At 50.0% G+C, this 14,709-nt stretch overlaps 1 protein-coding gene across 1 annotated transcript in view; it reads right to left on the bottom strand.

Moving 5' to 3' along the window:
* LOC120943422 (interleukin-4 receptor subunit alpha-like) overlaps positions 1-13,968 on the bottom strand; it is a 51,783-nt gene extending 37,815 nt beyond the window's left edge. Inside the window, exon 1 of the mRNA XM_040356709.1 lies at positions 13,780-13,968. The gene's annotated coding sequence lies outside the window, so the exon portion shown is untranslated. The remainder of the gene's footprint in view (positions 1-13,779) is intronic.
* Between the last annotated feature and the right edge of the window lie 741 nt (positions 13,969-14,709).

The following is a 14,709-nucleotide window of genomic DNA, read 5'->3' as shown; positions in this document are numbered from 1 at the left end:
AGCCCCACAGTGGAGTGGAGAGTGGAGCTGGCGGAATGGGATGGCGTGCGGGCAGGAAATTTGCTGCCCCCCGGAAAGTGCTGCCTGGTACAATGGTACCATCGGGTCCCATGGTAGGGCCGGCCCTGCCAGTAAATACAGAAAAATACCAATTGATCTGCCAGTAATGCATTGAGCTTTTAAAGGAAAAGTAGGGCCAAAGTTCCTTTGGCCTTGCTTCTCCTCGGGATCGCAGGTGTGCACTTTGTTCTGCACTTCTGTGACCCATTTTCAGCCGACAGCGGGTTTAAGTCACTCAGCCAGTCCAGGCTCTGGTAGGATCCACCCAGATGCCTGACCATCAACTGGCTCAGCCTTGCAGTGCACTGCTAAGAGCCTGAGCCAGCCGCTCCCACCCCACTCTCCCCCATAGCCTGGAGCTCCAGTGAGTGCTGGAGGGGCAAAGCAGAGAGCCGGTAACTGACAGTCACTGGCTCTCTGTTTACTAAAGAACGATATTGCCTGATGGCAGCAAGCTGATCCCTCAGTTCTCGGTCTTAGAGGCAGTGAGGGATAGATGCAGCATCAGATCAATGCTGCATCCACCTGGGTGAGTATATGTATTTGTTTTTTTCATGCACTTCTCTTTAAATTTCTTATTTTGGGAGCATTTTTGTAGACTGTGGGGTGTCAGCCCTGCCCAGTGCCTTTAACTGATCTACTTAACCACTCCCGCTGTTGTCTAATCTATAGCATTGGGACTAATTGACTCAAAGTCCAAGATAAGAATTGGACAGGAAGTTTGCACAGGACACATAACAGCTCTAAATGTCTGATATGATCAACATGTTTTCTTTTTTTTTCACAAAAAAAAAACGATATAACCACATGGCTCCAATAGTATATTTAAAAGAGAAGTATGGCCAAAGCTCTAAAATGGTTATTGTTGCAATTTTTGCACAATATTTGCACAGCGGTTTATCAAATGCAAATTTTATGAGTTTATGAGTTTTAGTGAACACAATCACAATAGAATACCGAGTTGTTTTATAAAACATAAAGGATGATGTTATGCAAAGTAAATAAATATCTAACATACAATGGTGATGCTTTAAAAGCCTTTACAGGTTACTAGTTTAGGGTTACACAGGAGGTGTGGTGCTAGAATTATTGCTTTTGCTCTGACATTCGCGGCAATACAGTGGAACCTCGGATTGCGAGTTAAACGGTTAACGAGCGTTTCGCAATACGACAACTGTATTTAAAAAAATCCTAACTCCGTTTTTCCGAGTGTTGTCATGCAAAACTAGCAGGATTCAGGCCAAAGTGGTGTGCAGTGCTGCGTTTGGTCTGAGGCGGGGGCACCGGAGCCGTGCGGCACTGTTCGGAAATGCATGGAAAGGCCAGAGAACAGCTCGGCTGACCTCGGAAAACCTCGAAAAGAATTGGGAATGGAGTCTTTCCATTGTTTGCCGAGGTCAGCCGCGGTGTCCTCGGGCCTTTCTGTCCGTTTCTAAGGCTCTCCGGCGCCCCCCCCCCCCTTGGCTGCATGCGGTATTGCATGCCATTGAAGTCAATGCGGGAACAAATTATTTTAGTTTCTTTTGACTTCAATGGGGAACTCGCTTTTGATATGCGAGTATTCTGGATTACGAGCATTCTCCTGGAACAGATTATGCTCGTAATCTGAGGTTCCACTGTACCTCACATGTGTGGTGCGCTCACCCGTGGGACCTACGTGCTCGTTCCATTTGTGAGTGAGCATGGGGGGATATGGCACTTATATATGTTTTTAATTATTTATTTTATGTAATCTTTTTTTTTTACATTGTACTTTTAGTTATTTATTTTTTATCAACTTTATTGCTATCACAAGGGGTGAACAACATCCCTTATCATATCCCTTATCCCAACATCCCTTATCACAAGGGATGAATAACATCCCTTGCGATAGCATGGGCCATTACAGGTCCTCTTTTTGGACAGATCTAGGGTCTCTTACACCCCAGATCTCACTTCTGGCCTCCAAAACATCTGATCAAACTTAGATCAGTTTGGTTAGATGCTTTCACCAGCCAGTAATGGCCTGTTTACATCAAACCAAAAGCAGAAGTGACTAAATCCTCATTCCTTCTGGTTTCTGATGTCACACAGTGGGAAGAATATAAGTTCCTCTCACTGTGTCTGCGGAAGCTGATGCCATTGGTCACATCCTTACCATGCTCCACCAATCAAATGGGAGAGCCCTGTAAAGGCAGCGGTGGGTGGGCCTTACTGCTGCCTGTAAAAGTGATCCAGCGGCTCTATAGCCGCTCGGATCACTTTTATATTGTAGAGAATCATCTGCTAAAAATAATAATACCTGGATCATGGTTGTAGCCTTAACTATGTTCTCAGGATAACCACTTCAACCTGAGGCTGTTTATAAACGGTCCAAGGGCGGGAAGTGATTAACAGACCAAAAGGGAAAAAATAAGTGTATTACTAGGGATTACATAGACTTTACAGTAGGTGAGTATGCAAACCCAACAATAAACTTCTCTTATTTGCTCCCTCTTGGCCAGGGGTGGGCAATTATTTTTTCGATGGGGCCACATGAGAAACTAAAAATATTTTGGAGGGCCGGGCCAAAAGGCTAAACTCAATACTGCATAAAATCAATTGTATTTCTTTATAAAAAGCAGTAAATATCATTGTTGGACAACTGGTACGAGTACTTGTTATAGACATGGCACAGGAGGGGGACAGAGGATGGGGACATGGCACAGGAGGGGGACAGAGGCTGGGGACATGGCACAGGAGGGGGACAGAGGCTGGGGACATGGCACAGGAGGGGGACAGAGGCTGGGGACATGACACAGGAGGGGGACAGAGGCTGGGGACATGACACAGGAGGGGGACAGAGGCTGGAGACATGACACAGGAGGGGGACAGAGGCTGGGGACATGACACAGGAGGGGGACAGAGGCTGGGGACATGACACAGGAGGGGGACAGAGGCTGGGGACATGGCACAGGAGGGGGACAGAGGCTGGGGACATGGCACAGGAGGGGGACAGAGGCTGGGGACATGGCACAGGAGGGGGACAGAGGCTGGGGACATGGCACAGGAGGGGGACAGAGGCTGGGGACATGACACAGGAGGGGGACAGAGGCTGGGGACATGACACAGGAGGGGGACAGAGGCTGGGGACATGACACAGGAGGGGGACAGAGGCTGGGGACATGACACAGGAGGGGGACAGAGGCTGGGGACATGACACATGAGGGGGACAGAGGCTGGGGACATGACACAGGAGGGGGACAGAGGCTGGGGACATGACACAGGAGGGGGACAGAGGCTGGGGACATGGCACAGGAGGGGGACAGAGGCTGGGGACATGACACAGGAGGGGGACAGAGACTGGGGACATGACACAGGAGGGGGACAGAGGCTGGGGACATGACACAGGAGGGGGACAGAGGCTGGGGACATGACACAGGAGGGGGATTGGCACAGTGGCTGCGTTTGATGGGCACAGTGGCTGCGTGTGATTGGCACAGTGGCTGCGTGTGATTGGCACAGTGGCTGCGTGTGATTGGCACAGTGGCTGCGTTTGGGAACAGTGGCAACAATTGATTTCACAGTGGCTGCGTGTGATTGGCACAGTGGCTGCGTTTGATGGGCACAGTGGCTGCGTGTGATTGGCACAGTGGCTGAGTGTGATTGGCACAGTGGCTGAGTGTGATTGGCACAGTGGCTGCGTGTGATTGGCACAGTGGCTGCGTTTGGGAACAGTGGCAACAATTGATTGCACAGTGGCTGCGTGTGATTGGCACAGTGGCTGCATTTGATGGGCACAGTGGCGACAATTTATGGTGGCACAGTGGCTGCATGTGTTGGCACAAGTGGCTGCACAAGTGGCTGCCCTGCCTACTGTTATCACCGCGGCGGGGAACATTACAAACAGCGTTCGTTTGAACAGCTCCAATCGCGAGCAAGGGGGAGTGTCTATGTGACTCCCCCTTGCTCGCGATTGGACAGATCCGTCCAAGGGGGAGTCTATGTGCGGTGGGGAAAACAGCTGTTCAAACGAACGCTGTCTGTAATGTTCCCCGCCGCGGTGATTAACGTGGCGGCGATTTCGGCGGCGGGGGGGGGGGGCCGGATTAAAAGGTCCGCCGGGCCGTATATGGCCCGCGGGCCGTAGTTTGCCCAGGTCTGCTCTTGGCCCATTAAATATACAAAAAAAATCGTTTTGTTATATCTGTTCAATAAGTGCAAAAAAAAGCTGTTGATCTTTCCAGAAATGTTGTCAGCTGATGTGATGCATTCCTATCAGTTACATTGCTCCCAGCTCTCTCTGAGCACTACAGAAAAGGAGATGTTATTGTAGTCCTGTCCTATAGAAGACACCAGCACTCTGCGCTATGCTTGCTAGATCCAGGGGAAAGATCTCATACAATCGTAATTGAATGGTGTATGGGGGATTAATATTGACCTTAAATCATCCGCATGTGAACCAAAAAATATACAAATGAAGAAACCATCAAAATAAATTAATTAGAGTTATGTATAAAATGCAAATATAAACTATATTACTATAAGTATTAGATACCTGCCCTTACAGACACATGAACTAATGGCATCCCAGTCTTAGTCTGTCGGGTTCAATATTGAGTTGGCTCACCCTTTTGCAGCTATAACATCTTCAACTCTTATGGGAAGGCTGTCCACAAGGTTTAGGAGTGTGTCTGTGGGAATGTTTGACCATTCTTCTAGAAGCAAATTTGTGAGGTCAGGACTCTGTGCAGGCCAGTCAAGTTCCTCCACCCCAAACTCGCTCATCCATGTCTTTATGAACCTTGCTTTGTGCACTGGTCCAAATCATTTGGTTGAGAGGGGGGGGAATTAAGTTTAGTGTGGGGTTGTTTTTCAGGGGTTGGACTTGGCTCCTTAGTTCCAGTGAAGGCAACTCCTCAGTTTTTGACAATTTCATGCTCCCAAATTTGTGGGAACATTTTGGGGGTGGCCCCTTCCTGTTCCAACATGACGCTACACCAGTGCACAAAGCAAGGTCCATAAAGACTATAAAGAAAAACAGAATACGACAACTCAAGAACAGTGTTTTTAGTAGGGGGGACCATCCCCCTGTCAGAACACAACAGCTCAGCGGGAAAGATTGCTGAACTAACCTTGCATGGTTAGTACAGTGGCTCCGACTGGAGCTGACAGTTTTTTTTGTTCAACCCGCGGGGGTTGAAAGGAAAAAAAAATGAATGGTGTGCACCAGGCTTAAAAGAGAAGTATGGGATTTAAATTTTTTTTCAAGAATCATACTTACCTAGCTGGATGTAGCATCGGTCCCCCGGTGCCTCTAAGACTGAGAACTAAACGATTAAACACTTAGAGCTCCATGAGCAGCGAGCCAGTGACTGTCAGTCACCAGCTCTCTGGAGTGTTGGGCTGTGGAGGGGGTGGGAGTGGCCGGCTCAGGCTCTCAGCGGCTTGCTGAGAGGTTGAGCCAAGTGCTGGTCCAGGCATGTGGGTGGATCCTGACCATAAGGCCTCATTCACGCGGACGGACCGTTCGGGTCCGCCTGTCAGTTTTGACGGCAGACCTGAACGGCCGCTCCATGCATCCCTATGGAGCGTCGGATGTCAGCGGAGACATGTCCGCTGACATCCGACCCTATGCGATCCGCTAAAAACAGACGTATGGGGACACGTCCCCATCCGTCCATGGCGGATCGGATCAGGTGAGATCTGATGAAAACGGACATGCTGTCCGTTTTCATCAAATCGTTCCATAGGAGACAGCGGTGCCCGACAAGCCCCTCCCCGCTCTGCGGACTGATCTCCCGCTGAGCTGGCGGGAGCAGGCGCACTCTGTAGCAACGGAGTCTGCCTCGTGTAAATGAGGCCTAAGGACGCAATCTTTCCCGAGCCTGGACCAGCTCTGTGATGTCAGCAGACAGCGGGCTTCAACCCAGGGCTGTCTTTTCGCATTGGGCACGCGGCCCAGCCAAGCATCATTCACCCGCCTTCCGCACTGACATAGCCCCCGGCGCCGGCCCGGTAACTATGGCTATGCATAATTATTTATTTGATTCACATTGAGCACTATATTTAATTGGCTGCTTGCTTCTGCTTGGCCCTGGGCCTGGCACATAATGACTTAGCCTACTTTCACACTAGGGCATTGCGCCGTTGGTGGTAAATCCCCGCCATTTTTTAGCGAGGGGGGGGCAATTTGCATTTTTATTCTCGTGCGTGATTCTATAGACAGGGTCCTAGTGCACTGTATTGCCCGGGGCCTATAATGCTCTTAAGATGCCACTGCTTCAACCCGCTGTCTGATGAAAACGGGTCACAGGAGAGCAGAACGAACTGCATTTATGTGAGCCACAGAAATACAGCCAAACGAGCTTTGGTTGTACTTCTCCTTTAAGACTCTCATAACAGTCAGACAGTGCAGTGGTTTAAAGAGATAACACTTGTGACCATGTGTTCATTACTGCTCACAGACTTGCCATCACGTTCTCATCATATCTTTGCAATAAATCAGCAATCTTATCCTTTCTTTTTAAAGACAGAGGGGCAGATCCACAGAGAGAGTACGCCGGCGTATCTACTGATACGTAGGGTGACCACATTTCCAAACTGCCATTCAGGGACACCCCCCCCCCCCCATTTTTTTGCAGATTTTTGGGGCAGGGGCGTATGAAATCAGCGGGCCCATGTGCGAGATCAAAAGTGGGCCCTAGGCATCAAGAAAAACAACTGAGTGGTCGGGGCACAGAGTAGTCAGAGGGGCAGTGGGATGGATAGAGGCACACCTCCCAACTTTCTGAGATGGAAATGAAGGACACCTATTAGCAAAAATATGTAGGAGAATTATAAACAAAGAAAAACTGGTTAAACCCACAGGTGCTTTTTTACCACTACTATTCTTTTATATTGGCTCCTTGAGGGACACACAAGGAGGAAAGAGGAACAGAGGGGCAGAGGGACAATGCTCTAAATGAGGGACAGTTCCTCCAAATCAGGAACAGCACAGGAGGGGGGATGAAGAACAGCACAGGTGGGACCAGAGGACAGCACAGGAGGGGGGGACTGATGAACTGCAGGGGGTGGGGGACTGGAGAACAGCACAGGTGGGGGACTGGAGAACAGCACAGGTGGGGGACTGGAGAACAGCACAGGTGGGGGACTGGAGAACAGCACAGGTGGGACCAGAGGACTGCACAGGTGGGACCAGAGGACTGCACAGGTGGGACCAGAGGACTGCACAGGTGGGACCAGAGGACTGCACAGGAGGGGGGCTGAAGAACAGCACAGGGTGGGACTGAAGAACAGCACAGGAGGGGGGACTGAAGAACAGCACAGGAGGGGGGACTGAAGAACAGCACAGGAGGGGGGGGGGACTGAAGAACAGCACAGGTGGGACCAGAGGACAGCACAGGAGGGGGGACTGAAGAACAGCACAGGGTGGGACCAGAGGACAGCAGGGGGTTGGCGAATGGGGGGTGAGGTGGGAGAGAGCAGAGAAGTTACTGGGGAAGATCAGCCAGGAGAGTGTTGAGGAACCTGTGGGCAGCAGAAGAAAACTGGATAGGAGGGGTGGCATATAGAGAAACTGATGCCCCCCATGTTCTTCTTGCAGCCACTGAATGCCCGCTTTTCCTCCTTTACCTCCTGCAGGCCTTCAGTGGCTGCAAGAAGAACATGGAGGGCATCAGTTCCTCTATATGCCACCCCTCCTATCCAGGTTTAGAGGGAAGCTGCATGGACCCCCTGGAGTATGAGGCTGGGTTGCAATGGCGCCCCCTGTAGTTACACCGCTGCAGTGGAGTAACTAAAACATTTCTGGCAGTTTGAAGGAGCAATGAATGGAATGCTGGCAGGATTCTGAGGTTGTGATAGTCGCTGATGAGCCACTCCTGAGAGGATTGCTTGGTAAACAGAGGGGGGTAACAAGACTAGTAGGTGAAAAGGTGGCAGAACATGAAAGGCTGAGGGGGAGGGAGGAGGGGGGGGGGCAGTGAGAGGCAAACAAGTAGTGGGAGAGAAGAGACATTGAGCAGCCGGACAGGACTGGGTGTGAGGAGTTATCATGTGTGCAGGAAACATCTTCAGCTCTGAGGGGTTCATGCTGGCACCTGTAGTTCTTCACTTTTGGGGGGAAGTCACATCCCCAAAAGTGAAGGATTACAAGTCCCAGCATGAACCCTGCCCTGATATCTAAGGATGTTTCCTCCTTCCATCCAGGGTGTCATGTGTAATCTGTCCTCTCCTGCCGACCCTTATCTGCCTTATCTTACTCAGCCTGGAGCAAGCCTCTGCGTGTCCTGTGCAGACACTCCAGCTTCTTACAAGTGCTGAACTCTGACTGCTGAGGGAGAGCCGACAGGATTATAACACGGATGGATCTGCTGGTCAGTGCTTTGCAATGTTACTTGCCTTAGTTTGTACCATCTCTCATCTGTACACTGCAGTCTGTCTCACAGTCCGATGTTTCTTCTGGCTGCTGGCTGGACTCCAGAACATACAGGAGTAGGTGGGTGGAGCTGAACAGAAGGCGCGGAGGAGGAAGTTAAACTCTCCTCCGCTGTGATAGGTCTCTGCCTCTCTCCTACTCTGACGTCACTGGTTGCTACACGCCAAGCGGGAGGCAGCCAGGTAGCAACCAGTTTGGGCACTGAGCCAGGGGCGGTGAATAAAGAAAAAGGGGTCTCACTCTCTGTCAGCTAGGGGTCCACCACAGGCTGAGACAGAGATGATGTATACAAAGGCTATTTTAGGGGGCATTAGATCTGCCCAGGCCAATTCCGGGACTCTGTATTGTCCCGTAATGAGTGTGTCCGGGACACGGGACACAAGCATTAATTAAGGGACAGTCCCGGGCAATCCGGGACACGTGGTCACCCTACTGATACGCCGGCGTACTTTCAAATTTCCTGCGTCGTATCTTTAGTTTGAATCCTCAAACCAAGATACAACGGCATCTGGGTTAGATCCGACAGGAGTACGGCTTCGTACGCCTTCGGATCTTAGATGCAATACTTCGGCGTCCGTTGGGTGGAGTTTGCGTCGTTTTCCGCGTCGGGTATGCAAATTAGCTATTTCCGACGATCCACGAACGTACGCGCGGCCGTCGCATTCTTTTACGTTGTCTCTAGTCGGCTTTTTCCGGCGTATAGTTAAAGCTGGTGTTTTGCGGCGTATAGTTAGACTTGCCATGTTAAGTATGGCCGTCGTTCCCGCGTTTAATTTGAATTAATTTTTTTTTTTTGCGTAAGTCGTTCGTGAATCGGGATGGACGTAATTCACGTCTATGTTAAAAAAAATTACGTCCTAGCGACGTCATTTAGCGCAATGTACGGCGGGAAATTTAGGGACGGCGCATGCGCAGTTCATTTGGCGCGGGGACGTGCTTCATTTAAATGAAACACGCCCCCTAATCGCGGATTTGAATTCCGCCGCCAGAGATAGACTACGCCGCCGTAACTTACGGCGCGAAATCTTTAAGGTTTCGAAGATAACACAAGTAAGTTACGGCGGCGTAGCGTATCTCTGATACGCTGCGCCGGGGCAGATCTTTGTGGATCTGCCCCAGAGTTTTGCCCTTGTACATCTTCAACAACCTTTTTTTTTTTTCATGGAATGTGCCCCCATAGAAGACTAGATATTTTCCCAATTTCCATTTCCCTGGGAAAGAACTGGAGGAAGAGGATTATGTGCAACCACCAGCAGCTTGACTGCTATCAACATTGATAAGAACAATCAAATCCACTGTGCACTACAAGTGCACTGCAAGTCCACAAGTGCACTTGGAAGTGCGGTCGCTGTAGATCTGAGGGGGGCTTGCAAGGAAAATAAAAAACTGAATTTTTGCTTTGATGATAGAAATCAGCAGAGCTTCCCCTCATTTCAGAACTTCCCCTCAGATCTACAGCAACTGCATTTCCAAGTGCACTTGTAGTGCAAGTTGATCAGATTTTTTAAATTAAATCCGGGGACATTTTTTTTTACTAGTAATGGCGGCAATCAGTGACTCTCTGCCCATCGCCGCTGCCCACCTTACAGCCTGTCAAGTCTTACTCTACGGGCCCCCGGATACTACTGAGTGGGGAGCGGAGGAAGCTCACTCCACCAAGGAAGGCAAGGAGATAAGCAGGCAGGTGGCTGGCCGGGACTTGAGCCAAGGCAGAAGAACATGCGAGCGGAACTGAATTTGAAATTTTGAAATTGCTCCAGCCCCTGTTCAAATCCAATCCGGGGACAAAACCGGGGACAGACTTGGTCCGAGGACAGTGTCCTCAATCCGGGGATTGTCCCCGGAAACTGGGGATGTCTGGTCACCCTTTGCTTCAGCCCCTGTTCAAATCTAATCAAAACCGGGGACAGACTTGGTGCGGGAACCGTGTCCTCAATCCAGGGACTGTCCCCGGGATGTCTGTTCACCCTATTGTAGTGAAAAGTGGATTTGCCTTTAGTAAATAACCCCCAGTATGTCGCCAGCACACCTTGGATCCATAATCAATAATCCAAACATTTATTAAAGCGGAGGTTCACCCTTAGAGAGCACTTTTTAGCCTTTGATTCCTGCTCGTTTTGTCTAGGGGAATCGGCTATTTGTTTTAAAATATGAGCAGTACTTACCCGTTTACGAGATGCTTCCTCTCCGTCGCTTCCGGGTATGGGTCTTCGGGAGCGGGCGTTCCTTCTTGATTGACAGTCTTCCGAGAGGCTTCCGACGGTCGCATCCATCGCGTCACGATTTTCCGAAAGAAGCCTAACGTCGGTGCGCAGGCGCAGTATAGAGCCGCACCGACGTTCGGCTTCTTTCGGCTACGAGTGACGCGATGGATGCGACCGTCGGAAGCCTCTCGGAAGACTGTCAATCAAGAAGGAACGCCCGCTCCCGAAGACCCATACCCGGAAGCGACGGAAGAAGATGCATCTCGAAAACGGGTAAGTACGGATCATATTTTAATACAAATAGCCGATTCCCCTAGACCGAACGAGCAGGAATCTAAGGGGAGAAAATAAAAAATTTAATAAATGAGTGAACTCCCGCTTTAAACACATCACAATAAAGTGCAATGTTTCAAGACCATCACATACCTGATGAAGGTATCCTTTGTGGCCTCGAAACGTTGCACTTACTTTGATGAGATAACTTCAATAAACTTTTGGACTATTGTTTATAAATCCATGGTGTGCTGGCGACATATGTTCTTATCCATGTTTAGTCGTTAATAAACAAATGACAGTTATTCAAAAACTTTCTAACACTATGAATCTACAGTCGAATAGCTGAGACTTAAGGGCTCTTTCACATGGGACGGATCCGTGATGATCTGCCCCTCTGCTCCGTGAACCTCCGCTTGCTCAGCGGGGATCTCTCGCTGAGCTGGCGGATGACAGGGCAGTCCCTGCACACTGTGCAGGGACCGCCCTGTCAGATCTCCGCTCTCCCCTATGGGGGGATCGGATGAACACGAACCGTCTATCTGTGTTCACCCGATCTGATCTGCAGACGGATGGAAAAATCGTTTTTTCCTCCGGATGAGATCGGGTGTCAACGGATATAGGGATTAATGTATGTCCCTTTTTCATCTGTAAACATGTGTGACAGAGCCCTTAAGCCTTGTACACACAATCGGACATCTGATGGAATCTAGTCCGATGGATTTTTTTGTCGGATATCCGATAAAGCTGACTTTCATCAGTCTTGCCTACACACCATCAGTCAAAAATCCGACCGTGGCAAAACGCGGTGACGTAAAAAACACTATGACGTGCTGAGAAAAATGAAGTTCAATGCTTCCAAGCATGCGTCGACTTGACTCTGAGCATGCGTGGACTTTTGACCGATGGACTTCCACACAGACGGTCGTTTTTTTTAATAGTTTTTTTACCCATAGGAAAAATGTAAAACATGTTCTATTTTTTTTTTTTTTACCGATGGAAAATAGACGGATGGGGCCCATCGGTCTGTTTTCAACAGACAAACCGATGGTGTGTACAGGGCTTAAAGGGTCACTAAAGGGAAAAAAAATGTTTTGTTTAAAATAACAAACATGTTATACTTACCTCCACTGTGCAGCTCGTTTTGGACAGAGTATCCCCGATCCACGTCTTCTGGTGTCCCTCGGCGGCAGTCTCTGCTCTCCCCGTACGAACTACACACGTTCATGGGAAAGAGCTTGTGTGTAGTCCGTGCGGGCATGCTCCCGTGATACAGCGAGCGGCCATAGCCGCTTACTGTATCACTCGGCCCCACCCCTTGGCGCGCCGCATCACTGGATGTGATTGACTGCAGCGCCAGCCAATGGCTGCGCTCAATCCATCTGCTCTAGCCAATCAGCGGCCAGGCTGAGCAGCGAAGAGGATCTCGGGACCGAGCGCGGGACTTTCGAGGGGTCAGGTAAGTATAACGGGGGCCAGGGGGGGCTGGTACAGAGGCGTTGCTAGGGGGGTGCTGGGGGTGCGGTCCGCACCGGGTGACACCCGCAAGAGGGGTGACACCATCTCGTTTTATTTTTATTTATTTATTTTATTTTTTTAGCTGACATGCCCAGCCTGCCCTGTGCAATCCCAGCCTGCCCTGTACCACCCCAGCCTGCTCTGTGCCACCCCAGCCTGCCCTGTACCACCCCAGCCTGCCCTGTACCACCCCAGCCTGCCCTGTATCACGCAGCCTGCCCTGTACCACCCCAGCCTGCCCTGTACCACCCCAGCCTGCTATGTGCCACCCCAGCCTGCTCTGTGCCACCCCAGCCTGCCCTGTACCACCCCAGCCTGCCCTGTATCACCCAGCCTGCCCTGTACCACCCCAAACAGCCCTTTACCACCCAGCCTGCCCTGTACCCCCCCAAACAGCCCTGTACCACCCCAGCCTGTCCTGTACCACCCAGCCTGCCCTGTGCCACCACAGCCTGCCCTGTACCACCCCAGCCTGCCCTGTACCACCCCAAACTTTCCCATGCCACCCCAACTTGCCATGTGCCACCCTAACTTGCCCTGTACCACCCCAATCTGCCCTATGCCACCATAACTCGCCCTATACCACCCCAACCTGCCCAATGCCACCCTAACTTGCCCTGTACCACCCCAACCTTTCCCATGCCATCCCAACTTGCCCTATGCCACCCTAACTTGCACTATACCACCCCAACCTGCCCTGTACCACCCTAACTTGCCCTATACCACCCCAACCTGCCCTATGCAACCCTAACTTGCCCTATACCACCCCAAACTACCCTATATCACCCCAACATGCCCTATACCAACTTAACCTGTCCTATACCACTCTATACTACCCTAACCTGCCACTATACTGCCCTATACTATCATTTACAGGGGCTGGTTTGGGGTGCGCCCCATGCCCCTGTGCTGCCTGCTTGGTGCTGGGCAGCCTAGACAGAGGGGGGGTGACACCATGTTTTACCGCACCGGGTGACACCAACCCTAGTGACGCCACTGGGCTGGTATACTCTGAAGTTTTTTCACCTTAATGCATAGAATGCATTAAAAAACGTTTTCCTTTACAACGCCTTTAACTCTGCATAGAAACCAATCAGCTTTCAGTTTTTTTTTTTTTGTCAAAGCTTAATTGAACAAGTTGAAGTTAGAAGCTGATTGGCTACCATGCACAACTGCACCAGATTTTGCGCTCTCCAGTTTTAGTAGATCAAGCCCGATGTGTCCCTGTGTGGATGTCCTCGGTGACAACCACTGACAAAGCACAGCCGTTACTCCCTATGACATTTGTTAAGAAAAAAAAGTTCAAGCAGCATTTGGTGAACTTACATATCGATCTACCCATCTGTCAGCTGTCCCCTGGAGCAGCAGAGTTAGGTGGGACGCTCTTCGCTCTTTCCGAAAATGTGTTTTTTACAGCTCTTATTAACAACATGCACGTATTTCCTCTTCAGCTCTCAGGCAGGATTGCCCAGCCTACTGCGTTCAACTCTTTTTTTTTTTTTTTCCTTCTGTACTTTGTGATCGCACAATTTCCCAGCACTGACACATACTGTGGGCAGGACACTATGCAAATCTGCTCTCCTCCAGCTTGGAAAGCTGCTGCATGTCTCTCTCATATTTGAACCCACCTAGCGGCCCTTTTACTGCACGCATTTCCCAAGAATTGATATGGTATGACGAAATCAGCAAACATTGGGCATGAGTAAAAGCAAACTTTCAGGGTCGGACTTCTAAAACCAGATTCTGTAAGCTTCACTGCACCCAGCTCATAGAAACATAGAAGAGGGACGGAAGAAAAAGACCCTGTTTTTGTTTTAACCTTTTCACTGATGACACACAAGAGATTTCCATCCGTTTTGTCACAGCGAATTGTCGTGAAGAAAATCATCATTTTGTATAGAATCGCTAATTGTTAACCACTTCAGCCCCTTCGGGGGGAACTTTGTAGCAGTTAGACCCCTTTCACACTGAAGCGTTTTTACAGCGTTTTAGCGTTAAAAAATAGCACTCTTAAAACGCTCATAAAATGCTCCCCATGCATCTCAATGGACCCTTTCACACTGAGTCCTGCAAGCAGCATCTTTGGAGCAGGTTTTGGGCGCTGAAAAAAATGCTCCAAAAACGCACCTCTTCATTGAAATGAATGGAAAGCGCTGTAAAAACGCCTTACCCTTTCACACTGAGGCGTTGCACTGGCGGGGCGTTGAGAAAAGTCCTGCAAGCAGCATCTTTGGAGCAGCTTTTGGGCGCTGAAAA

This window comes from Rana temporaria, chromosome 6, assembly GCF_905171775.1.
Source record: "Rana temporaria chromosome 6, aRanTem1.1, whole genome shotgun sequence".
NCBI classification, from domain to species: Eukaryota; Metazoa; Chordata; class Amphibia; order Anura; family Ranidae; genus Rana; species Rana temporaria.
The sequence above is the reverse complement of the archived record's forward strand: the minus strand, read 5'-3'. Positions and strand labels throughout refer to the sequence as shown.